Genomic DNA, 10966 nt, shown 5'->3' on the forward strand with positions numbered 1-10966 from the left:
TCTAGATACTTGTCTTTCCCCTCCACGTAAGATGATTCATTGTTAGTGTATTTATGTGTGAAATTGCTTTGGATGTTAAGTGCATAGAAGACCAGGATCATGTCACACTAATGTGTACTGCACAGCATATGACATAGAACTATGTTGACATGGTGCTTAGCACATACTTTTTGGAGATGACAGATATGACCAGGCAGAACTGTCCGCAGGTCAATTTCTAAAGCACATGAAAGTACTCTGGTTCCCCTAGCCCGTCCTCTTGACTTCCTGTGCTCACTCTCTCCTGTCCCTGTCCCATGTTGCTCTCTAGCTTCTCAGAGCCTCCTTGCTTTGGGTCTCACCCAGGCCTGCCATCCTTGCCAAGACCTCTCCGAATCAGCCTTTCGTCCCCTCTCCTACCTGTCAAACTGCTCTCTCATCTATCCACCATGGGGAGGGCTGTATTATTAAACTAACACTAATGTATGAAAGCCCACATTGCTAGCTTATTGTACTAACTCAAGAAAATTTAATTTTTAAAAGAGGTGCTTTCAAATTTCAATAAGCGAATGCTTCCGCTGAGATTATTTTCTTTTTTACATTCCCGGCCCCCTCAAGTCACGCCTTCGGGAAACTGCTTCTCCTAAGTGCTAACCGAAGCTGGCCCTTAGATGCATTTGTTATGTTCAAGCGCCCTCTGGAGGCAAAAACAGTCTCCTGTTAGAGAAAACACAGGTCTGCCAAAGACCCTCAAATGATGGGTCCCTGTGCTGTGGGGTCCATTCATTCCTTTCCATATATTTTTGCGCTGGTCCAGCACAGCCCTAACTCGGGGCCTTCAGCTTAGGCACGGAATCTTCTTTGGCCTGGAATAACCGTCCCAATGACTGTCCCACGATTGGTTCCTTCACACCACCCACTTTAGCTCAGCAGCGCTTTCGCAGTGGTGCACCGCGTCTAGCCAAGCCCACCTTCCCTCTCCGTCCTGTGGCGCTGTTTCCTTGTCTTTCTGCACGTAGCACTTTCTGAAATTATCTCCTTCCATTCATTCAACACGTTCATTGAGTACCTGATCATATGCCCTGTCTTACGCACTTGGGATAGATCAAGGTACAAATGCAACAGGTTCTCTACCTTGGTGGAATTTACAGGCCTGGTGAATTGCATTGTTTCTTTTTTCATTATCAGCCTCTTGGCTAGAATGTAAGCTTTAGGAGAGCAGAGACCTCTGTCAACCTTGTTCACTACCTCATACCAAGAGCCTAGAACTGTGCCTGGTACATCCTTCATGGTCAATGTGGAATGAATAAACAAATGTTTATATTAGCCAGTCACAATGGTTGAAGCGAGAGGATAGCTTGATGCCAGGAGTTCGATACCAGCCTGAGCAATATGGCAAGACCATCGTTTCTAAAAAAAAAAAAAAAAAAAAAAAAAAAAAAAAATTAACATTTTCTATCAGGATAAACAACTAGCATTTTTTTTTTTTTCAGGCCTTCTGCTGTGTGGAGACAACTAGCATTTTAAACTCTTTTTGCTGTGACAAAATTAATTCATTACATTATCACAACTATAAAAAATGAGGCAAACTATACATCTCATTATTATTCAATAATAGCATTTTTTGACCACTTACTAAGTATTAAAGGCTATAATAAGTGCTTTATATGTATCATCTCATCTTCACAAATTTTTCTGACGCAAGTAACACCATTCTTCCCCCCGCACACCTTTTTTTTTTTTTTTTTTTTGAGATGAAGTCTTGCTTTGTCACCCAGGCTGGAGTGTAGTGGTGCGATCTCAGCTCACTGCAATCTCCGCCTCCAGGATTCTGGTGATTCTTCTGCCTCAGCCTCTGGAGTAGCTGGGACTACGGGTGTGCACCACCATGCCCAGCTAACTTTTTTGTATTTTTAGTAGAGACACGGTTTCACCATATTGACTAGGCTGATCTCGAACTCCCAACCTCATGATTTGCCTGCCTCGGCCTCCCAAAGTGCTGGGATTACAGATGTGAGCCACCGCACCCAGTCCGTTCTTCCCTTTTTAAGATGAGGAATTTGAGGCTTACAGGAGCTTCTTGCCAACACAAAGTCATCAGGTGGGTGAACCAGCTTTTGGGGACTGGTCAGTGGACCCAGAATCTATGCTGTCAGCCTCCTCCACACAGCCATGTTCACATCACGATGTCTGTATTACTCAGCAGCTCCCGCTACCATCCTCTAAAGAAACTCTACACTCTCTTAGCAGGGCCTGTGAGGCCCCTCAAGATCAGCCCTGCCTCCTTTGCCAGTCTCCTTTCCATTACCTCCTCTCCTAACTTGACCAGACGCCCAGTAGCTCCTGGACACGGTCATGCCGTCCCCCCCTCCTTGCAGTCCTATGGTGTGTTCCCTCCTTCCTTGCCTAACTCCTACTCCTGCTTCAAGGCTCAGCTCTTGCCTCCTCCAGACCCTTTCCTGGTGCTCTGGGCTGGGTTCTGTGCCCCTGCACTGTCGCTCCCAGCTCCCTGTGCCTGGTTCTGTGACTCTTAGTGAACGGAATGAGGTGTGGCTTTTCATCTCCAAATTTCCAATGCTTAATTCAAACGGAGAGGTTGAGAAAATACTTTGAATGGTAGAGCATTTGGGAATTGGCTATGTTTTACAATTTCAGGCACAGTGCGTAAAATGATCATATTGTAAATAGGAGGGTTAGAGTTGGGCACAGTGGAGACCAGCCTGGTCAACATAATGAGACCTCCTTGCCCCCCCTTCTCTACAAACAAACATACAAACAAAATAATTTAAAAATTAGCTAGATGTGGTGACACATGCCTATAGTTTCAGCTACTTAGAAAGCTGAGGCAGGAGGATCATTTGAACCCGAGAGCTCAGGGCTGCAGTGAGCTATGATCAACCCACTGCACTCCAGCCTGGGCAACAGAGTCAGACCTTGTCGCTAGAAATAAATAAATTAATTAAATAAAATAAGAGGGTTAGAATGTGGCCCATAGATGTCCTCAAAGGTGCAATCTCATGAAGCTGAGAAGCAGCAGCATGGAGCAGGGGGTACATAGAGCAGCACCCGGCAGCACCTGACCTTGCCTCTCATTCCCATCCCAAGAGACTTTTCTGACTCATCCAGCTGGAGGCAGAGGCTAGGATTTCCCCGTTAGGTGTCTGACCCAGAGCCTGCGTGCTAATTCCTAAGGTAATGGCATCTCAACTGTGCTGGGTCTTTATTTGTGTGTCCTCTCAATGGTTGTATCTGCCTGTGTTTGACCAGAATAATTAATTTAATGAAAGCACTTTAAAAATGTTTATAAATGGCTGAGTATCTAGCGATGGGTGCTGCCATATAAGTATTTAGCTACAAAGCGTCTAAATTCAGATTATTTTTACTGGGGGAGCCATTATTCATATAATTATAAAATAGTATACTGCAGATATGTACACACGAGAAAGAGAGAGAAGCTGTGTACACTGGCTACTTCACAATGATGCAATTGGACAGATTTATGACAATGATTCCTTTAGACAGATACTCCTAAAACTCACCAGGGGCAGGGCCCTGGGCCAGGCAAGGAGTAAGTCACAGCTTCTGGGCCTCAGCAGGGAACACTAAGATACAAGTACTTGCCCTTGCTGGGTACAGTAGCTCGCACCTGCAATCCTAGCACTTTGGGAGGCCAAGGCAGGAGGATCACTTGAGACCAGGAGTTTAAGGCCAGCCTGGGCAACAGGGCAAAACTCCATCTCTACAGAAAAATAGAAAAATTAGCTGGGGCTGGCGGCACGTACCTATAGTACTCAGAAGACTGAGGTGGGAGGATCCCCTGAGCCCAGGTGTTCAAGGCTGCAGTGAGCTGTGATCATGCCACTGCACTGCAGCCTGGGTGACAGAGCAAGACCCTGTTTCCCCATCCAGGAAAAAAGGTACTTGCCCTTGTGTTTGGAGCCACAGGGGCCATGAGTTTAGCAGGGACTCTGCCTGCAGCTCCAAGCCACTCTCCTGACACTTGCTGCTCTATTCTCCTGCAGAACCAGACTGATTACTGTTCCCCAAACGTGCTCTGCCGGTACACGCTACTGTGCCTTTACGTGTTTCTTCGGACTGGAATGCTCGGTCCGTGCAGAGTGGACATGTGTCATGTTTTCTGGCTGCTTAGCAGGGTTTGAAAACCCTACCTACATTCTGGGAATTTCCTAACACAAGAATGAGTCCTGCCTCTCCAAGGCAGATGTCAGAGATCGCACTTGGCCAGGCATCTTTGCAGAGCAGGGTACAGGCACATGACCCAGCCTCCCTCCATCAGCTGAGTCTACACGAGATTCCAACTTAGAGATGAGCAATACAAGACAGCAGGCACAGTGTGGAAGTGATGTATCAGGCAATGCTGGTAACACAGGCGCCAGGCTTTGGAGGAGCAGCAGTTACCAGGCTGTGGCCCTGGCACAAGAAGGGGCAGCGTCACAAACTAGCACATCCAGAGCTTGAGACAGGCAGTGGCAGTGGTTTCCACTGCAGGCCAGGTCTGCCATGGGCATAGGGCCTTATTTCAGGAAGCTCTTCATGGCACTTTACCTCCCCATCCAGCAAGCAGAAGAGTTACCCTATATCCTTTTAATCAATCCCTTTTGTGATTTTATTGATTACAACTAAGACGCTGGCTTAGCTGCAACTCTTCCAGCCCCTGTGGTAGGTGATACACCAACCTAATTAATCCTCTTAATGAAAGGCCACTTGCTTTGCAAAGTTCATGTTGGCATGGAGAGCTCTTGTGGGCCTCCCCCGAAACCTCTTCCATCTCTCATTCATGCCCTTCTGGGATGCCCCCCTACCCACGTGCCTCTTGCCACGTGCCCCCCCGGATTATAATTGCTGTTTCTTCCTCCTCTGCTTGGACCATGATTTCTTTGAGGCTAGCCACTGGCTCTTTCACTTCTGCATTTCCAGCAGTTAGTTTGGGTTGACAGAGTCCAGCACAGGAGAGGTGCTAAAGGGAAGTTTGTTATTGATAGGAAGGCACACTCGGATTTGCTGTCGGAGAAGCAGGAATCAGAAATGGTGCTATGAGGTGGCTGTGCCTAACATAGATCTGAGTGAATGGCAGGGACCTCAACAGGTGGGGATCATCCTGCCCATATGACACGTAATCTGCTTTTTAAAAATTATTATATCCCTCAGCATTTTCCGGTATCCTTAATATGCTGCCGGGGACATTCTCAGTTGCCCCCAAAACCCTTCCCTTGCCCTTCTTTTTTCAGGTGTGGGTGGTGATGTCTCCAGGAAGGTGGACCCTCCCACAGCCCTAAGGGAATGAGTCCTGATTGCTCTAAACCAGGGGTTAGCAAACTACAGCCTGCTACCCAAATCTGGCCTGCCACCTGTGTTTGTATGGCCTCACACCATACAAAATGCTTTTTACAGTTTTAAATGGTTGGGAAAAAAAACTCTTTGTGAGAGGTAAAAAATACATAAAATTCAAATTTCAGTGTCCACAGAGACACTGGAACACAGGCATGCATATTTGTTTCTGGTGTCTCTAGCTGCTTTGGCTCTACAACGGCAGAGCTCAATAGATGTGACAGGGACTGCTCGCCCTGCAAAACCTGATGTAATGTACTGGCTGGTCCTCTTCAGAAGAAGTTTGCTGACCCTGTTCTCAAGCAATCACGCTAATGCTGATCTCCTCCCATTGTTGACTTCTGGGAGGGGCATGAGACCCATTTCTGGGCCAATGAAACACAAAAGGAAGCCTGACAGAGGGTTACTGGCAAAGATTGTTTTCTCTGATGAGAGGGAGATAGATGAGTGTGCTTCCTTCTTTTTTTTTTTTTTTTTTTTTTGAGATGGAGTTTCGCTCTTGTACCCCAGCTAGAGTGCAATGGTGCAATCTCAGCTCACTGCAATCTCCACCACCCAGGTTCAAGCAATTCTCCTGTCTCAGCCTCCTGAGTAGCTGGGATTACAGGTACCCACCACCATGGCGTGCTAATTTTTGTATTTTTAGTAGAGACGGGGTTTCTCCATGTTGGCCAGGCTGGTCTCAAACTCCTGACCTCAGGTGATCTGCCCACCTTGGCCTCCTATCTTCTTTCTTATTAACTATAAATACATTTGAGTAAGAGATGTTTTATGCTGTTGATCTGTTTGCAACTCCAATTAAACTCACCTTGTTAAAACATGCCCCATGTGGTATCAGAACCAGGGATACATTTTGTGAGATTATTTCTCCTTTTAGTGTCATTAACCAGTGCATTGTGAAATTCTGCTCAAAGAGCAAATGCTTGCTTTTCCATGCAGACGTTCCATGTCTGTCCTTTTGCCTGTGACCTGCGTCATACCTGCACCCATTACAAAGCCAGCTGCATTGAAATCTCTGAATCGTGCAATCCCAAGTGCAGCAAACAGTTACCTGGAGCAGAGAGGTCAACGTGTTGACGTGTTTCCTGTTTGGAACCTAGGTCTGATACTATTGAGTTGAGCTACCTACCTCCATAGAGAGCAGTGATCCATGTCCCTAAAATGTTGTTCTCAAGAGACCTTAGAATTCCTAGAAACTTTTGGTTGTTGTTGTTTTGAGACAGAGACTCACTCTGTCAACCAGGCTGGAATGTAGTGGCACAATCTCGGCTCACTGCAACCTCCACCTCCCAGGTTCAAGCGATTCTCCTGCCTCAGGCTTCTGAGTAGTTGAGGTTACAGGCATGTGCCACCAGACCTGGCTAATTTTTATATTTTTAGTAGAGACAGGGTTTCGCCATGTTGGTCAGGCTGGTCTCAAACTACTGACCTCACGTGATCCGCCCCACTCGGCCTCTTAAAGTGCTGTGATTACAGGTGTAAGCCACCAAGCCCAGCCAGGATTCCTAGGAAATTACACTTAGAACAAAGTTTGCAGGGACACTTTGTTGATTTAGTGCCAAGCAGATGATTTTACAATCACTTCTCTGAGCATCTGAGAGATAGGAAACATTTGTTTTATTTTATATTTATTTTTTACATTGATCATAGGAAACAAGATAGAAAGTATTTTAACATCTATATGTATATTTCTCTATTCCTAAAATAAAGATAGCAGAAAGAGTCACTGTTGCGGGGGATTTTAAGTTGTTCAGGTGATTTTTATAAAATATTATGGAAGGAGATCTCTTCCGGAAGAAAGAACTTCCAGTTCCTGCAGCCCTCTTGCTTTTAATAAGAAGCTTCTGGGAGGGAGCACTGCCCAGTGTAGCCGCTGAGCACCTGACCTTCGGAGTTGGACAGAACTTTGCTGACTCCCTGCTCTTCTCTTAGCACCTGTGTAGCGTGGCCTCGTTAAGCCTTGGTTTCTTCCCCAACCTCATTCTTACTGGCTGTTGGGCTAGGCAAGGGAACACAGCAAGTAAGTTGAACAGAAGACAAATGAATGAGAGTTTGTCCAAAAAAAACCCAAGAAAGGTAACTTTGTAGATTAGGGATTAAAAATTGGAGCGAAATTCCAATGGTTTCTTATAGAACAAATTCAGGCTGATGTTTGCACAGGGGAGGCATTGGAGTCATGAGAGTTTGGAACAGCCCTTGTGAGGACAGGAGAGAAAGGGGCTCGAGGAAGATAAGACAAAGCACTAGACTGGGGGCCAATGGCTCGAGGAGAGTATCAAGCGCCCGGCATGGTGGATTGTTCCAGCAGGCTGATGGAGTGCAGGGGGTTCAGAGGAACCAGTGATGCGGTCATGCTGTGGCTGGGGTTTACAAAAGACTAAGTGACTCGCTAAAAGTCACACAGGGACATTTCCACAAACATCCTAGCCCCAAGTCCAGTGCTCTTTCTAATCTATAGCAGGATCTTTCCTTTTTTGTTTTTTTTTTTTTTTGTTGTTGTTTTTTTGAGACAGGGTCTTGCTCAGAAGCCCATGCTGGACTGCAGCGGCATGAACACGGCTCACTGCTGCTTCAACCTCCCAGGCTCAAGTGATCCTCCTGCTATAGCCTCCCTAGTAGCTGGGACTACAGGCACGCACCACCACACCAGGTTAAAATTATTATTATTATTATTATTTTTTTTAGTAGAGACAGGGGCTCACTGAAACTGCCTTTGCAAAAAAATAATTTTTTTTTTTGAGACAGGGTCTCACTTTGCCCAGGCTGGAGTGCAATGGCGAGATCTCAGCTCACTGCAACCTCCACCTCCCAGGTTCAAGTGATTCTCCTGCCTCAGCCTCCCGAGTAGCTGGGATTACAGGTGTGCACCACCACACACAGCTAATTTTTATATTTTTAGCAGAGATGGGGTTTCACTATGTTGGCCAGGCTGGTCTCGAACCCCTGACCTTGTGATCTGCCCACCTTGGCCTCCCAAAGTGATGGGATTACAGGCGTGAGCCACCACGCCTGGCCAACATGATTAAAAATTATAACCGAGAAAATTATGATGGTGAAAGAGATCTGACCTAACAGTCTCCATTTTGCTTCTAAACTCCAAACTGTCCTTCTTCTGGGTGTAGGCTGAACTAACTTTGGGAGCTTAGTTTATGGTTTAGTTCTGAAACAGACAACAGTCCTTTCCCAAATCAAACCCCTTACCTGCCTGGAGACTAGACTGCCTTGGCAGGACTAGCAAATTAGCCACAAGATTACAAATTATGGTTTAGGAGTCATGCAGCTGGAGGCTGCAAGATCCTAAAACTCCCCAAATTGCTTTTCAGGATGACATCACTATTGTAAACCCTAAGATGAGTGCTTCAGATATTTTGTAGACCCTGTACTTGATGGATTGATCAGCTGGCATTACCCATATTGATAAACTGGCTCATCTGGTTTTGTGGCCCCCACCCAGGAACTGAGTCAGTGCAAAAGGACAGTTTAGACTCCAAAGATTTCATCTCCAACCTGACCAATCAGCACTTCACTCACTGGCCCCTTACCCACCAAATTATCCGTAAAAACTCCTGTCCCCAAATTCTTGGGGATCTTGATTTGAGTAATAATAAAACTCTGGTCTCCTGTACCACTGGCTCTGTGTGAATTAAACTCTTTTATTGCAATTCCCCCATCTTGATAAATTGGCTCAGTCGAGGCAGCAGGCAAGAAGAATCCATTGGGCAGTTACATCACTACGTTGCCCAGGTTGGACTGGAACTCCTGGGCTGAAGCAATCCTCCTGTCTCAGCCTCCCAAGCTGGGGGATTACAGGCATAAGCACCACACTCAGACAAGTCTGTCCTTAATCAGGGTTCCTCTGGGTCTCATTCTCGTAAGCTGCAAAAGCCACTGGACCAGGTGATATTTTCAACCCCTTTAGGCTACTGTAACTGTAGTTTCGGCTCCTGGACCTGCTTCCAATTAGTTACATTCCCTATCACTTTGAACAAGTCATCCCAACTCCCTGGCTTGTTTCTGTGACTTGATTATGGCCCAGAAGCCCGAGTTCTAAAGTGCTGATTCTGATGAGTGCCCATTTACCAGGCACTCTCATCCCATCATAGCATCTACTACAGCCTGGGAGTCTCTTCAGGTGTGCATTCTTATTAAGCACTAATGCCAATCAAATCACTTAAATTACATAGGTAATAATCCAACAGCACAGCTGGGCGAGATGGCTCACGCCTGTAATCCCGGCACTTTGGGAGGCCGAGGCGGGTGGATTACCTGAGGCCAGGAGTTCAAGACCAGCCTGGTCAATGTGGTGGAACCCTGTCTCTTCTAAAAAATACAAAATTAGCTGGCCATAGTGGTTCATGCCTGTCATTCCAGCTACTCAGGACGCTGAGGCAAGAGAATCGCTTGAACCCAGGAGGTGGAGGTTGCAGTCAGCCGAGGCCATGCCATTGCACTCCAGCCTGGGCGACAAGAGTGAAACTCTGTCTCAAAAAAAGAAAAAAGAAAGAAAGAAAAAGAATCCAACAGCACATCCAAACAAGGCTGAAAGTTGTAAAAGAAAATTACGCCGTGTGGAAGGTGTCTGTCTGTGTGTGTGTGTGTGTGTGTGTGTGTCTCTGTGTCTCTGTGTGTGTTTTAGAGATGATGTCTCTCTGTTACCTAGGCTGAAGTGCAGTGGTGCCATCATAGCTCACTGTGGCCTCCAATTCCTGGCCTCAAGCGATCCTCTCCCCTTGGCCTCCCAAGTAGCTGAGACAAGAGACTCGTGTCACCACACCCTGTTTTTTTTTGTTGTTGTTTATTTTGCTCTGTCACCCAGGTTGGAGTGTAGTGGGGCGATCTTGGCTCACTGCAACCTCCACCTCCTGGGTTCAAGCGATTCTCCTGCCTCAGCCTCCCGAGTAGCTGGAATTATAGGCACATGCCACCATGCTGGACTAATTTTTATAATTTTAGTAGAGATTGGGTTTCACCATGTTGGCCAGGCTGGTCTTGAACTCTTGACCTCAGGTGATCTGCTCACCTCGGCCTCCCGCAGTGCTGGGATTGCAGGTGTGAGCCACCATGCCCGACCCACACCCTGTTTAAGGAAGGAAATACTGTTGAAAATGAAAATCTATACACAAAGGCTGAACCAAAGCAACGGGAATGTTATGTTGAGTGGCCGTCTAAAGTAGATCAAAACCCTTCTGACCCTTTGTCTCAGAGCATTAAAGAAAATCATTCTGGGCAAACAACAGTTTCTTTGAATACTTTCACTTGTTTAACAAAACGCCAGAGAACCACAGATATAACCTATAGTTCCTTAGGGACTACAAGATCAGAGCTGACATTGTTACAGTTTTCATCAGTGCACTTGCAGAAATGGCATCAGATGGATTTCCTTGGAAGAGGGGTATTGGGAAATGGCTTTTTTTTTTTTTTTTTTTGAGATGGAGTTTCGCTCTTTGGCTGTTGTTACCCAGGCTGGAGTGCAATGGCTCGGCCTCGGCTCACCGTAACCTCCGCCTCCTGGGTTCAGGCAATTCTACTGCATCAGCCTCCTGAGTAGCTGGGATTACAGGCACGCGCCACCATGCCCAGCTAATTTTTTGTATTTTCAGTAGAGACGGGGTTTCACCATGTTGACCAGGATGGTCTC

This window comes from Sapajus apella, unplaced genomic scaffold (assembly GCF_009761245.1).
Source record: "Sapajus apella isolate SASKATOON/1434 unplaced genomic scaffold, GSC_monkey_1.0 scaffold32, whole genome shotgun sequence".
NCBI classification, from domain to species: domain Eukaryota; kingdom Metazoa; phylum Chordata; class Mammalia; order Primates; family Cebidae; genus Sapajus; species Sapajus apella.